This window comes from Haliaeetus albicilla, chromosome 10, assembly GCF_947461875.1.
Source record: "Haliaeetus albicilla chromosome 10, bHalAlb1.1, whole genome shotgun sequence".
In the NCBI taxonomy this organism is placed as follows: Eukaryota; Metazoa; Chordata; class Aves; order Accipitriformes; family Accipitridae; genus Haliaeetus; species Haliaeetus albicilla.
In genome coordinates, this window is record NC_091492.1 from 5751553 (window position 1) to 5764928 (window position 13376).

General features: G+C 41.8%; 1 long non-coding RNA gene across 1 annotated transcript in view; it reads left to right on the plus strand.

Moving 5' to 3' along the window:
• The first annotated feature begins 4580 nt into the window (after nucleotides 1–4580).
• The window catches only part of LOC138687237 (uncharacterized), a 68989-nt gene continuing 60193 nt past the window's right edge, over nucleotides 4581–13376 (plus strand). Inside the window, exon 1 of the long non-coding RNA XR_011326473.1 lies at nucleotides 4581–5050. This is a non-coding gene — a long non-coding RNA (uncharacterized lncRNA). The remainder of the gene's footprint in view (nucleotides 5051–13376) is intronic.

Here is a 13376-nt window from a genome sequence, read left to right on the forward strand (position 1 = left end):
CTTTATTGTAATGTCATTTGTGTACAGAAGCATTTTTCCCATTGCTCTTTCTGAAAGAGCAGGTTTTAGAGAGAAGAAAAAAAGAAATTTGATGGAATTTTGCGTTGCATCATGTGAGAGAAGCTCTTGGGCACTTCATGTGGGAAAGGTGAAGAAGGGGGATATAACAGAAAGGGCAAATGGCAGCTATATTACAGACCTGGCCATAGCAGTGAGGTTTTTCCATATTCAAGTGCAACAAAAGTCTAGAGTACATGGACAGGAGGAGTACAGAGCAAGGGAGTGATTAACTACCCAGCAAAATCCCTCCAGCTCTACCAGAAACACCTGGTAACACTATCGGTCGTGTACCTTCTCTTGCTGGAAAATGAAATGCTGCAATCTTGTTTTCCTTTTTTATTTTTTTTCTTTTTTCAGTAGAAGGAAAGATATTCTGCTGAATAGCGGCAGTGTAATCTAAGTACAGCAAGGCTAGTTCTTGCTCTGGTGTTAAGCTCTGCCTGCAAAGATCACTTGTACTGGTGCTCAATTCTACTAGGAATAGTTCGAAACATTAGTTGTCTGTCAGGGGAAATTATTGTGAGATGTATTCCAGTGACTGCTCAGTGGCTAGTTTTCCATAAATTAACTTAGGACACCCTTAAGCTGCAGTGAGTTCCCTGGTGCAACATAGCTTTGCCTCACAAGCACAATACCAGAGCATAAGCTGCAGCTATTGCATGTGTGTTTGTGGGCTCCACACTGAGAGGGAGGTAAGAATTCAGTATTGTCAGAAATCACTGTCTAGTCTTTATCCAGTTTAACCTTCATCTGTACTTTCTTGCAGTTAGTTTATTAATTAAGTTGATAAAAAGCTATAAGACTGGCTTTCATGTACTATTTTTTTAATACTATTTTACGTCTCATCTCATGAATGTCCTGCATCTCTTTTGCCTTGTTTTTGGACTTTTTGGAATCAACAGGCCAAAACATGCCATATCTGCATGGTTCTTTATATAGGATTTGAATCTGGTATTGCTGTTAAGCTACAGCGCTGAGTGTTAATATACTATGAATATACTGTTTGTCTTTCCCTGTTCCACTGTATTGGGTTTGTGGGCAAGGTTTTGGTAGCTGGGTGGCCACAGGGGTGGCTTCTGTGAGAAGCTGCCAGAAGCTTCCCCTGTGTCCAACAGAGTCAATGCCAGCCGGCTCCAAGATGGACCCGCCGCTGGCCAAGGCCAAGGCCAAGCCCATCAGTGACGGTGGTAGCGCCTCTGGGATAACAGGTTTAAGAAGAGGAAAAAGTTGCTGTGGAACAAAAAAACTGCAGCTGGAGAGAGGAGTGAGAGTATGTGAGAGAAACAGCCCTGCAGACCCCCAGGTCAGTGCAGAAGGAGGGGCAGGAGGTGCTCCAGGTGCCAGAGCAGATTCCCCTGCAGCCCATGGGGAAGACCATGGTGAGGCAGGCTGTTGCCCTGCAGCCTTTGGAGGTCCACGGTGGAGCAGATCTCCACCTGCAGCCCATGGAGGACCCCACGCCGGAGCAGTTGGATGCCCCCGAAGATGACTGTGACTCCATGGGAAAGCCCGTGCTGGAGCAGTCTGTGCCTGAAGGACTGCAGCCCATGGGAAGGACTCACGCTGGAACAGTTTGTGAAGAACTGTAGCCCATGGGAAGGACTCATGTTGGAGAAGTTCATGGAGGACTGTCTCCGATGGGAGGGACCCCACGCTGGAGCAGGGGAAGAGTGTGAGGAGTCCTCCCCCTGAGGAGGAAAGAGCGGCAGAGACAAGGTGTGATGAACTGACCCCAGCCCCCATTCCCCGTCCTCCTGTGCTGCGGGGGGGGAGGAGGGAGAGAAAATCGGGAGTAAAGTTGAGGCGAGGAAGAAGGTATTTTTAAGATTTAGTTTTTATTTCTCATTATCCTGCTCTGATTTGATTGGTAATAAATTAAGCTAATTTCCTCATGTCGAGTCTGTTTTGCCTGTGATGGTAATTGGTTGAGTGATCTCTCCCTGTCCTTATCTCAACCCATGAGCCTTTCACTATATTTTCTCTCCCCTGTCCAGCTGGTAGGGGGTGGGGGGGAGTGATAGAGTGGCTTTGGTGGGCACCTGGTGTCCAGCCAGTGTCAACCCACCACATACACTCTAGTTGGTAACACCCTAAAGGAATTACAGCAGAGGCATTTGTTGCAGATACAGTCTATGTGTAGTTTCTAGACCTTGCAGTAAAACCTCGATTCAATTGAGCTGACCATTTGTACAATTTGGGTGAGGACTCTAGTCCTGTGAGTGTTCTAGCCACTTACTTTTTCCCATCCAATTCTCAGCTGATACGCTGCTTATTCAAACAGTTGCAGTAATTGCTCACAAACACAGGGATAAGCTGACTGTGAATTTTTATAGGCGTGCATAACTTCCTGAATATCAGGGTGTACTCAAAAAAACCTTGTAAGAAATGTAGTCTTGGTACATTCCTCTGCAGGAATGATTAATATGAATAACTACTGGTAAAATATGTAGCTGAAAACTTAGTTATGCCTACTGTAATTGTGAATCATTGTAATGAATATTGCCAATACGTTATACACTTTGCTAAAGCTCTACGCCTGTCCTGGCTTCCGCTGGGACAGAGTTAATTTTCTTCCTAGTAGCTGGTACAGTGCTGTGTTTTGGATTTAGGATGAGAATAATGTTGATAACACACTGATGTTTTAGTTGTTGCTGGGCAGCACTTACATAGAGCCAAGGCCTTTTCTGCTTCTCACCCCACCAGCAAGGAGGCTGGGGGGGGCACAAGAAGCTGGGAGGGGACACAGTGAGGACAGCTGACCCAAACTGACCCAAGGGATATTCCAGACGGTATGACATCATGCTCAGCATATAAAGCTGGGGGGAGTTGGCTGGGGAGTGGCAGCCCGCTTGTTTTGTATATTCTTTTATCATTATTATTTTCCCTTCCTTTTCTGTCCTGCTAAACTGTCTTTATCTCAGCCCACAAATTTTACCTTTTTTCCGATTCTCTCCCCCATCCCACTTGTGGGGGAGAGAGTAAATGGCTGTGTGGTGTTCAGCTGCCTGCCAGGTTAAACCACATCGCCACCACAGGAGTAAAGTGCCTTCAACAGTCAGGCATTTCTTAATATTGGCACTGCCCGGGCTTTAAAAGAGTGCATGACATCTAACATAAAATCTTTCTAATATAAGTGAAAACACATTTCTGTGGAATACCTAAAATGACATGAACAACAGGAAAACTATGATATCAGACTCTGACAGTTTAATTAAAAATGAATTATTTACACTTGTGCTTAAGCAAAGGGGATTCTCTACCTGGACAACATAATGGATTTCAGGGGTGTAGACTTAAGTTACACATTCAATTTTATTAACATTCACTAAAATGGAGTAGCGTAGCAAATCTTAGTGGTCCCATTAGATTCTCTGTTTATTTTACAGAGCCTTTCACTTGTAATTTGCCGATTCTAATTCTGCTTGGCAGAGGAACCTGATGAAGTTAATAGTCTGGCCTGTTTCGTAGGGGTGTTTGCATCACTCAAGGTAAATAGATATTTGGTATAACTGAGGCTCAGTGGTAACCATGCTGCTAATCAACAGAACCTGCTTTGTGTTAAATGAAGGTGTACCAATAAAAACTCTTCAAGTGAAAACTAAATTCACGAGGTTCCCCAAACCTGTTTAAATTGCTGTGCACCAAAAAATATATCAATGGGAACAAAATAGATATTTAGCCTAAAAATGGTTCTTGTGAACTGTCACGCTTTAAAATTACTCTTTTGAATGATTTAGTGACATTTTACAGGCTGGGAACTTTGATATGGAGCTATCACTTTCATTATTTTTCATGTAGACCCCTAGATAAAACAAGCTACATTTCAAAAAGGTAACCGTGCAGAAAGATCTTTTGGGGCATTCATTACCTGGAAAAGATCTTACCGATGGCTTGACAGAACTCATCCCCAGCACAGACATCAGCCATCCAGAGTCTGGTGATTTGTTTGGGCTTGGGAAAAACGTCAAGAATACAGATGTGTGTAACTAAGTTACATTAAAGGAACTCAGATACCACCATCTCTTCCCCAAGATTAAGGTGCTGAAAGAACAGGTTACAAAATCTGTGTGTCGTTAGCGAGAAATCAGTGGTCTAATGGCAATACTGTAATTTTACAAAACCCCTGATGAAAAACTGGTCTTGACCTTTGCTGCCAGCAACCTAGGGCTAGATGATTTTGACTGTAAGTAAATACGTGAAGCATTAAGCTAATTTCTCCTCCAGCACTAGGCAGAAGTGGTTATTCCCCACGCTTGGATCATGGGCTTTTTTGTTTTGTTTTTTTGTTAAATTACGCCGTTATTTCCAAAGCAATCTTTCGCACTGCGAACCCCAGGTTCCTCCCAGGCGGGCGGCAGCACTCGGCCACGCCGCGGGTAAACCCTTCCTTCCCAGCGCCTAAGGAGGAACATTGGGAATTTTTTAGCTATTTTCCCCCCACCCTCACCGGCCGCGTCTCCCAGCGGCCGCCGCTCCCAGACCGGCCCCGGCGGTACAGAGCTCCGCAGGGCGGCCTTCCCCGCCTCCTGGCACCGCTTCAGGGCGAGCCGCCAGTGCTCGGCGCTGCTCGCTCACCGCCTCGGCCGGCACCGCCGCCGCCGCCCGGCAGCCGGGAACCTCGCCAGGCTCCGCGGCCACGGGAACGGCCCCCGGACCGGTCCGGCCTCCTGCGGCGGCCGCCTCGCTTCCCGCTTCTCCCCGCTCCCCGCCGCCAGCGCCGCCCAGCGGCCGCGCCGTCCGCGCCGGGAGGCAGCGGCCTTCCCGCCGAGCGCGGGAGGGGCTCCGTGCGGACGGGCCGCCATCTTGGAGAGGGCCCTGAGGGGGCGCTGGCCCCCTCTCTCCCTTTTCCTGGCCGTTGGCCACCGGGGCAAGTCGGCTGTGCCCAGGTGCTGGGCTGAGGGACGGCCTCAGTCCTCAGAAGGGCTGGGTGCTGGCGCGGTGGCCATCGCTCCCTGGAGGCTGCGCGGTCCAACCGTGGTCACCGCCTCAGGTAAAATGACACCCACGCTCTTCCCCAGGTGGGACCTGCCGGCCAAAAGTTCTCACAGACGGTCCCCGTGCCCTGGAACGCTCTAGGGGTGCTATCGATCGCTTGCCGATGCCAAATTCTCTTGCGCAGTCCTACTTCATTTATCGCCCAATTTTTTTTTTTATTTTTTTTAAATTAAGTCAATGTACTCAGGACAGCACTGTTGAAATAAGCAAACTTGGTTGGACTTTGCTGTGCACAGCTTTGAGCAGGGCCCTAGCACAGGGCCTCGCGTGTGACCACAAATCACAGCAGGGAACGGCGCTGATACTGTCAACAATCCTCTCTGTGATGTTTGGTGGGATTAGAAGACTACACCTCACTCTTTTCCACCCCGTGGATTTGTAGGTGTAGCTCTAATAGGTATTTTAGAAACAGCAATGATGTGCCCTAATACAGGCATTCCTGTTTTCCGAAGTTCAGCAGGATATTTGAACTGGCTGATGCGCCTGGCTCTGGAAGCAGCCAGGAATATAAGGTCATCCTCAAAGACAGCTGGCATTGTTGCAGTTTATTTTATTAGTGATTCATTTTTGGGTAGCGTAGTGGTTGGCTTGTCACTTGCTTTGTATATTCTATAATACCGTATTTATCCAGTGGCACCTTAGACTTTGTGTGCGTGATTTACGAAACAATCCACCTGAGCTGTCTTTGTGAATTGAAAACTCCAGCTTTTAATTACACTTTTCTGTAGCTTTCAGAGCTAAATATTTGTGTGGATTATTTTGCTGTATTTTGGGTTGCTTCATATTCTAACATTGCTGGCAATGAATATATGAAGTATTTTGTGTATAAGTGGTGTTAGTTAGCTGCGGTTACAAGCAGCCCACATAATCATATTAAATCAATATTAAATGTGTGCTACTGAATAGTTGTCTTTGGGATGCTGATGGTCCCAATTTAATTTAAACTTCATCCCACTAGTGCTTCCAAAAAACCTCAGAGGAAAACAAATCAAAAATCAAATCCCCAAATGAGTAATTCCAAATGGAATAACAGATCTTTCATAATTGGTCCACGGTGGCTTCATTTAGGTGGCTATACAAGTGTGTGGTATGCGACAGCAAACCATCCAAAACTTGGTCCCTGTTCACTGTCATACAGCTAGCAGATGGCAGCTATGGAGAATGGTTTTTGAGATGCTGGTTTGTGATTAGAGAGTTTGTTTATTTTGACTAGGAAAATAGAAGAGGCTGGTTGGAGTTACGATATTCGGTGTGAGGAAAAGATTTAAGTACTAGAAGTTTCGTCAGAAAGCCAATTTGCCCTTAGTCTGATGCAGCTGTGCTGCTGTTGGTTCTGTTTTGCAGGATGGCCAAGAATAGATAGCATGAAGGCTAAAGAGGGGTAGCAACAAGGAAACCTGAAACTTTCCTCTGGAGCTTCTTGGTATTCAAAATGGAAACTCTTAAATCATCTTCTAGTTATAACAAGGGCAAAACATTCTCCCCTGAATTTTTCTGTGCTGGGCTTGTGTTCAAGGTCTTCTGTTTCTGTGCTTGGGGCTATGTTCAATGTGAGGGGGAAAATGACGTAGTTGAACTAAATCTCCTAGTTGGGAAGTTGCATATTATGGCAGGGAGTGGTGCATCAAGTGGAAACCAATTCTAGTGTCCAATACTCGCTGGAGATGCTGTAATGTTATCTTGAATTGTTTATTCGGTCTTACCATGTGTTAGAAGATACTGCATACAGAAGTTGTGTACTATAAGTTATACTGGGAAGCAGAAAGGCTGTACTGGCAAATGAAGTGAGAATTCTCCCTCTGAGCAGAATGGCAGGCAGGGAACCTTGTCCATATGAAAATATCTCTAGTTTAATATGTTGAATATCTGGGGAAGAACTTTGGACATTATTCATAGGGACTTTTATCTGTGGCTTGATGGGGCTTGCATTGTTTGTGGTTATAGATCAACAGGCCAGTTTTAGTGTATTCTGGTGCTCCTAAGTTGAAGTTTCCTCACATCCTTACACCAGAAATGGTGCTTAAGAGATGTAGGTCATGCCTGGCAAGTGCAGGTCACGTGAACCTGGTGTGTCCTTTCCTTAGTTGTTGTGTTGCCTTCCATTTGCAGCCAAGAGGGTTCCAGAGGTTGCACAGCAATTTTTGTCTGCTTTATGTGAATGAGTTATTAGGGAAGGGTAGGAGGAGAAAGTAAAGGCAGCAATGTGGGTTTGTTGAAACTATTAGGAGCATCCAAAGCTACATTTGAAGTGTTGTGTGTGTACGTGCATATATATATTTATGTATAAATGTATAAAAATTAGTACAACAGTGAAAGAAAGGAAATGGCAAATTTAGCCAACATTTCAAATATGGAAGGTGTATGGTTCTTGTTTTCCTCTGAAGCTGCCTGCTGTATTGAAACCTAGCAGTAAGAGAACAGTGCAACCTTAGTGATGGCGTTTACTTTTATTTTGGGGTTTTGATTCAGCATATGAAAAGTGAAAAAATATTACCTAAAATCAAGAGGGAAACCAAAATACATTAATCTTCCTGTTGTCTTTTGAGACACTGCAAGTAGGTATTTTAATTTAGGTGTGTTTGACTTGGCTTTTACAGTGAGAGAAGCTAAAACAGCTTAGAAGCAGCAAGAAGTTTTGAATTATCATCTGCCTCTCTGCTAACCTGCATTTTAGAATTATTTAAGCTAAGTGCAGAATTATGTTCTGAGTCTTGCCATTCCCAAACAAATCAGATTGCTAATACTAATGAAGGATGCGAGTGGTGTACAAATACAGGAAATTTATAAAAATAAGGAATTTGCCATTTTTCAGCCCAAGAGAAAGCATGACTGGCTAGCAGATTTGCATACAGACTACACAGATACTAAGTATTTTTCCTTAAATAATGATAATAATTTTTTATAATAAATACCTTTATTTCAGCTTGACCAGCAATGACAAGTAATGCAAGTTATTTTTGTTGTTGCCATAAACTTTTAAGTAATTACAGCTTACTCTCCAAAGTTAAATCACCATATTCTCATCTTCGTTTCAGCTTCCTGCGAAAGTGGTGATGAATAAATGCTTCAACATAGCCCCTTGGGGTCGATGGTACATTACAAAGATCCAGTATTTAGCAGATATAGCCAAAAATAGCCTGGGGAAACCTCAAGTCTATTGAGACACTTAGATTTTAGCTAGTGATGGGCCAAAAAAAAAGCCATGGACTTAAACATCTGTGAATTTAAGTTCAGATTCAGATCTGGTTTTATTTTACAGTTTCCTCTTATCTTTGTAAGCAGAACCAAAACCATGGTTTCAAGTCTGTTTTGTCCTGAGGATTAGATGTGTGGGCTTGAAACTAAATCCAAATTTGGTGGTTTAGGCTTGTGCAAGTTTCATCTTTTTTTTTTTTTTTTTTTTTTTTTTTAAATGAAGCAAAGTATGAATGCCACCTTAGCAGCTGGCCATATAAGCTGCCATTTTACCATAGCTAAATTAGGATTCTCAGTTTAAGTGTAAAATTGGTCCTTAGGAAAGGGAAGAACACAAGATGCTGCCCCAAGACGGTTGACAGGTGGCAGGTTGGCAGAGCATTTTCCTCCAAACCTATGCTGGGCCCCTCAGTCTTGACTTGAAACCGAGTACTGGAATGATAATATATTATTACTGTTGAGCAGAGACTGCTTACAGCATAGGACAACAGTTGCATACATATAAAGTGCATGAAGGAATCAGATTAGATACACTAGTGATTTTCCGTTATAAGCAAGTATGTAGACAGGGAATTTGTAATTGCCATTGGTTTTCTGCAGAAATTGTCGTATTCTATTACATTCTTTTCACAGCAACATGAGGGAGTTCTTTCAATTAGATATCTTTTGAAATTGGTTTAAAGAATGGTATTCTTAGTTTACAAATAGACACTGTAGCCAGGCTAGCAGTTTTGTTTTGCATGGTTGTGGGGAATTGTTTAATTCTCCTTTCTGAGTCCTCTTTCTCTAGGTCAGCAGCCAGCAGTGAGGAACATTAAGTAAAAATAAACCTCCTATTTTTAGTTCAGCTACATAATGTCCTATTTATAATACTGAAATTTCAGCTACTACCTGGCCCCTTTCAGTTGAATGAACCATTTCTCCTCTGTTAGCCCTCATTGCTCTTTTTTCACACCTGCCCCATTTGATTCTTTTGCAGTTATTTTTATAGGTTTGGGGATGCTTTTCCAAGAGGGCTCTTAATTCTGCACAGTGCTGACAGCTATCAGCTCAAGTAATTTGACTAGAAGTAAGGGCAAGTAGCAGCTAGCAGGGGATACTAAAAACTTGGCATAATTCATCCTTAAAATTTTAACACCATGGAACTCTTGGAAAAAAAAAAGAAGAAGCTGCAATCATAATGATGTATCAGTTTCTGCAACATCCAGATAAATGTTTGCTTCTGGTTTCAATCCCTCATGACTACTGAAAATAAGATACTTTAACTTCATTTTCCTCAGGATGATACATGACAGTAATTTTCTTTTTCCACCCTTTTGTTTTGTATAAATTTTAACACAGTTTACCACACTAACAATAGGCCAGTGAGAGGGAGACAAAGAAGAGCGTATACATAAACATCTCATGGCTAGCCAATAAGCTGCCTACTATTTGGAAGTGAAATTGTTAAAAATGTGTTGAAAACCTCAGAGTCTAGCTGAAATCTGGGGTTTTGGTGAGTAAAAGATGGCCCTCAGCACAGGACCTTAGGAAGAATGCATTTGTGCAAAGGCAGTTTTTACCCTGTCCGCAGACTTGGAGATAAGGCAGTAATTCTAACAACAGGAATAGTTCCAAAATATGTTTGTCAGCTTAAAGAGTTAGAAGGAAATGTTGATGTGCTACTGGGCATGGTTCTGCTGCCATCATAGGGTTGGCTTCAAAATGGTAACATATCACTATGGTTAAGCCAAAACTAATGTAGAGAAATTCCCAGTTAGAAGCAGCTGATGAAACCAGGTAGACCTTATTATCCACCAGGGACCAGGCACTGAAAATAACTTTTGTAAAACATTTTATTTATTTCCTCCATATGATGTATCTCGCTTGAAAGAAATGAAATAACTTGTAAGCCTACTGCCTTTCAACTGGGTTGAGTCATGCTAGAGACTGATGAGGAGTTGGATGGGGGTGGAGGAGGAGGGAATGTAATTCTGGTAATGTGGAGACCTTGTCATTGTGTGGCAAAGTTTCAGTTTTAAGACCCATGATTATGCTTGAGAGGAATTTTTGCACGATATGTATGATACATGATGCCAGATATACTGTGCTGGGCTAGGCTGTGTTGTGTTGGAAACTGAATAAATAGATTGAGCAAGTAGTTAGCCAGGCATGGTCAGTTTGTTGTAACAGAGTCTGATGGCTAGAAACAGCCGTTCTTTAGGAAAATGGGGAGCTGCTTTCAAAGAGGCAAAAATAATGTAAAACCATTTAAAAAAAAAAAAGTGACAAACCCTGTAACCCATGCTGCTTCACAAAATTCAGTGGCAGAGGTATGGAACACTTTATGTAATTAGATTCCATATATAAATAGCTCCATATTTCACGAAATTTCAGGTATCTTCTGAACAACAATGAAAAAGGTATTGTTTCTTCGTGTCCTGTTTCATCTCCTTATTTGAATACAGATCCAAAGAGAATTCCTCCTTCTCAGAGAGCTCCTTCTTTCCCTTCTTTAACATGCATTTTAAAATATCAGAATAAATGATAACAAAAGAAAAATAAGTGGGGTATAAATAAAGGAAAAATATCTTATGGCTGCTCTGTCTCAAAATCTTCATCGGCAGTTGGGTAAAAGATTCCTTTTGGAGAGAAAAGCAATGGTTGGAATGAGGTTAGGTGGGATAAACGTGTAATTCTATTGTTATATTTAGTATTGCAGAATCTGTGAGAGAAGAGAAAGGTGGCAGGGTAGAGATATGCAAAAGAGGAGTATTTGAGGGTTGTCAGTCCCTGCTTGAGGAGAGCCCACATGAGTGAATGAGGTCAACAGAAGGGTAAAAATAGAAAACGTGAAAAAGCAGTAGGGTGAGAAGAGCCCCTTGGAAAATGTCCACAGTGTATGAAGGGAGGAGGAGGAAGAGGAGACTACTGAATGTAGCTCTGAGAAGAAAGGCAGGCAGGAAGCCCACTGGGTATACAACTTTGCACCAAACTGAAGTTTTAGTGAGAGATGGGTAATTTGTGATGTGAGAGATATTGATGAGGGTTTGTAAGAGATGATAAGAAGACAATGTTAGGTCCTGAATTTAAAAAGTCCATCAGTGATGCCTGTGACAGCTGTTTTAGCAGAAAGTAGAAAATGCATTTCTGTAGACCTGAGGTGGAGACGGTTCTGCACTCACAACAGCTTCCTGAGTGAAGAAATTCCCATTTTTAACCTTCTTTACCTTTAACAAGTTATGACCATTTTATGTCTTGTAACAGACATCCTCCAGCTGTTCATTAAATGACTAATATTCTTGCACTTTATACAGTCATAAATAGTGTGTGTTAGATGTGACCATTGCTGGCAGAGCTCCAAACTCTGTTTCTGCAAAGAAGTATTTGTTTGCTTTCTACTTAATAACAATCAAGGGAATGAAGATACTGCTATAGCATTTTTTCCAATATTTGGAGTGTTTACTGCAACATAATACATTCATTACTCATTGCATTCTCCTTTTTTTTTTTTTTTTTTTTATGACAAACACCCCCCTCCTTCCTGATCTCTCTTCCTCCATTCACCTTTCACTTTGAGCGGAATCCTTTCCAAAACAATCACCTGGAGCTGACCCAAGTACAAATATGCTAAATGATGCCATTGTTCTTCTGTTTTTCCTGAAGTTTTTTCTTCCCCCTTGTTTAATGCAAACCCATTTGATACTGTCTTCTTGGCTTTGTGGTACACAGTGCATACATTTAGTATAGCCTTTTAATTATTTCTCTGAGTTTCTGTATCTCTTTTTGGCGTGCTTTTCATAAACTTTGCAAACAGTTCCAAACTGGTAAAGTTTTCAAACCTGGTGCTTTACTTGTTTCTAAAGCCTTAAGTGCCAACTGAATATAGCTACGTCTGCATTTGCAATTAAACATCTTCACTTAGTGGGTTAAGACAGGAGAAAAGTAATATGGAAAACATGGAATTCAGAGACAGCATGATAATTATGTTCATTTATGTTAGAGAAGAACAGTTCATGGAGGCAGCAATGGCTTCAGATATTTTCTTTGAATTAAATGAAAAACTACTATTGCTGTAGAGCATAAAATGTGACAATAAAATGGGAATACACTGCTTGCTTTTGCACACATGCATTTGGCCTGCTGTGGATGAAAGGTCATGACCGATAATGAAAAAAGGTTGTGAGAACAGTTTGCATCCCTATATCTTTGATTCATTAAGGTAGTGCACTGAATGGGATTGAAAAATATTTGTCCATAAGTAGAGGGAGTATTTATAAACACAGATGATGAATAATTTCTTATGATGCTATAACTGTTCAAGCTTGTCTGTTTCTTGGACACTAACAGAATAGATTGGGTTTGTTCTGTGTGAAAAGGAGCTGGTGCCTGTCTGTTGGGTTGTGTTATCAAATTAAACTCTAGGTGAAATGCCACCAGGAAGGCAGCTGATCCACTGTTTCTGGTATATGTGAGGAATATGACTGGAACACTGCTTCGTTTTTTGCTTTAAAAATCTTGATTTTTTTTTTATTAGTATCCAAAAAATTAATAAGATACAGGAGAAATACAAATTCCATTTGATATTTGAATATGTATGAGAAAGAGAAGGCTATCTTAGGAGACAGCTGCAAATAAGAGAGAGTCTTATTCACAGGAAATTGGGAGCACAGTTCAAAGAATATATTTAAGAAAGTCGGCAGCATTGAAGCAGCTAGAAAAGAATGTGTGGTGAGAGAATACTGTGCTAATAATAAATAGAAATACAATGCTATTGCAACCAGTAATAACACAGAAAACTATGTAACTGTCTTCCACTGAGCTGGAGATAATGAACCAGAGATGAAGTAGAATTTAAGCGTGAGATACAAACTGTGGCTTCAGAATCCAGAGGTTGTTCGTTAACTATCTTGGAAACTGAGAGCCTTCAAGATACTGCCTCTTCCTTGAATTGCAGAGAAAACTGTTCTTCGTATTTTGTCTTAAAATCAGGAATCTCAAAACTTATTTCCCATCCTAGCCAGAAAATTTCTAACTTTTATTCAATGAAACTAGTGGGTCAAGAAGCTTATCTTGAAATCAGGTAACTTGGCAGTATTATGTCTATGATAGGTTATTACCATTCCAATCATTTCAATAGTATATTA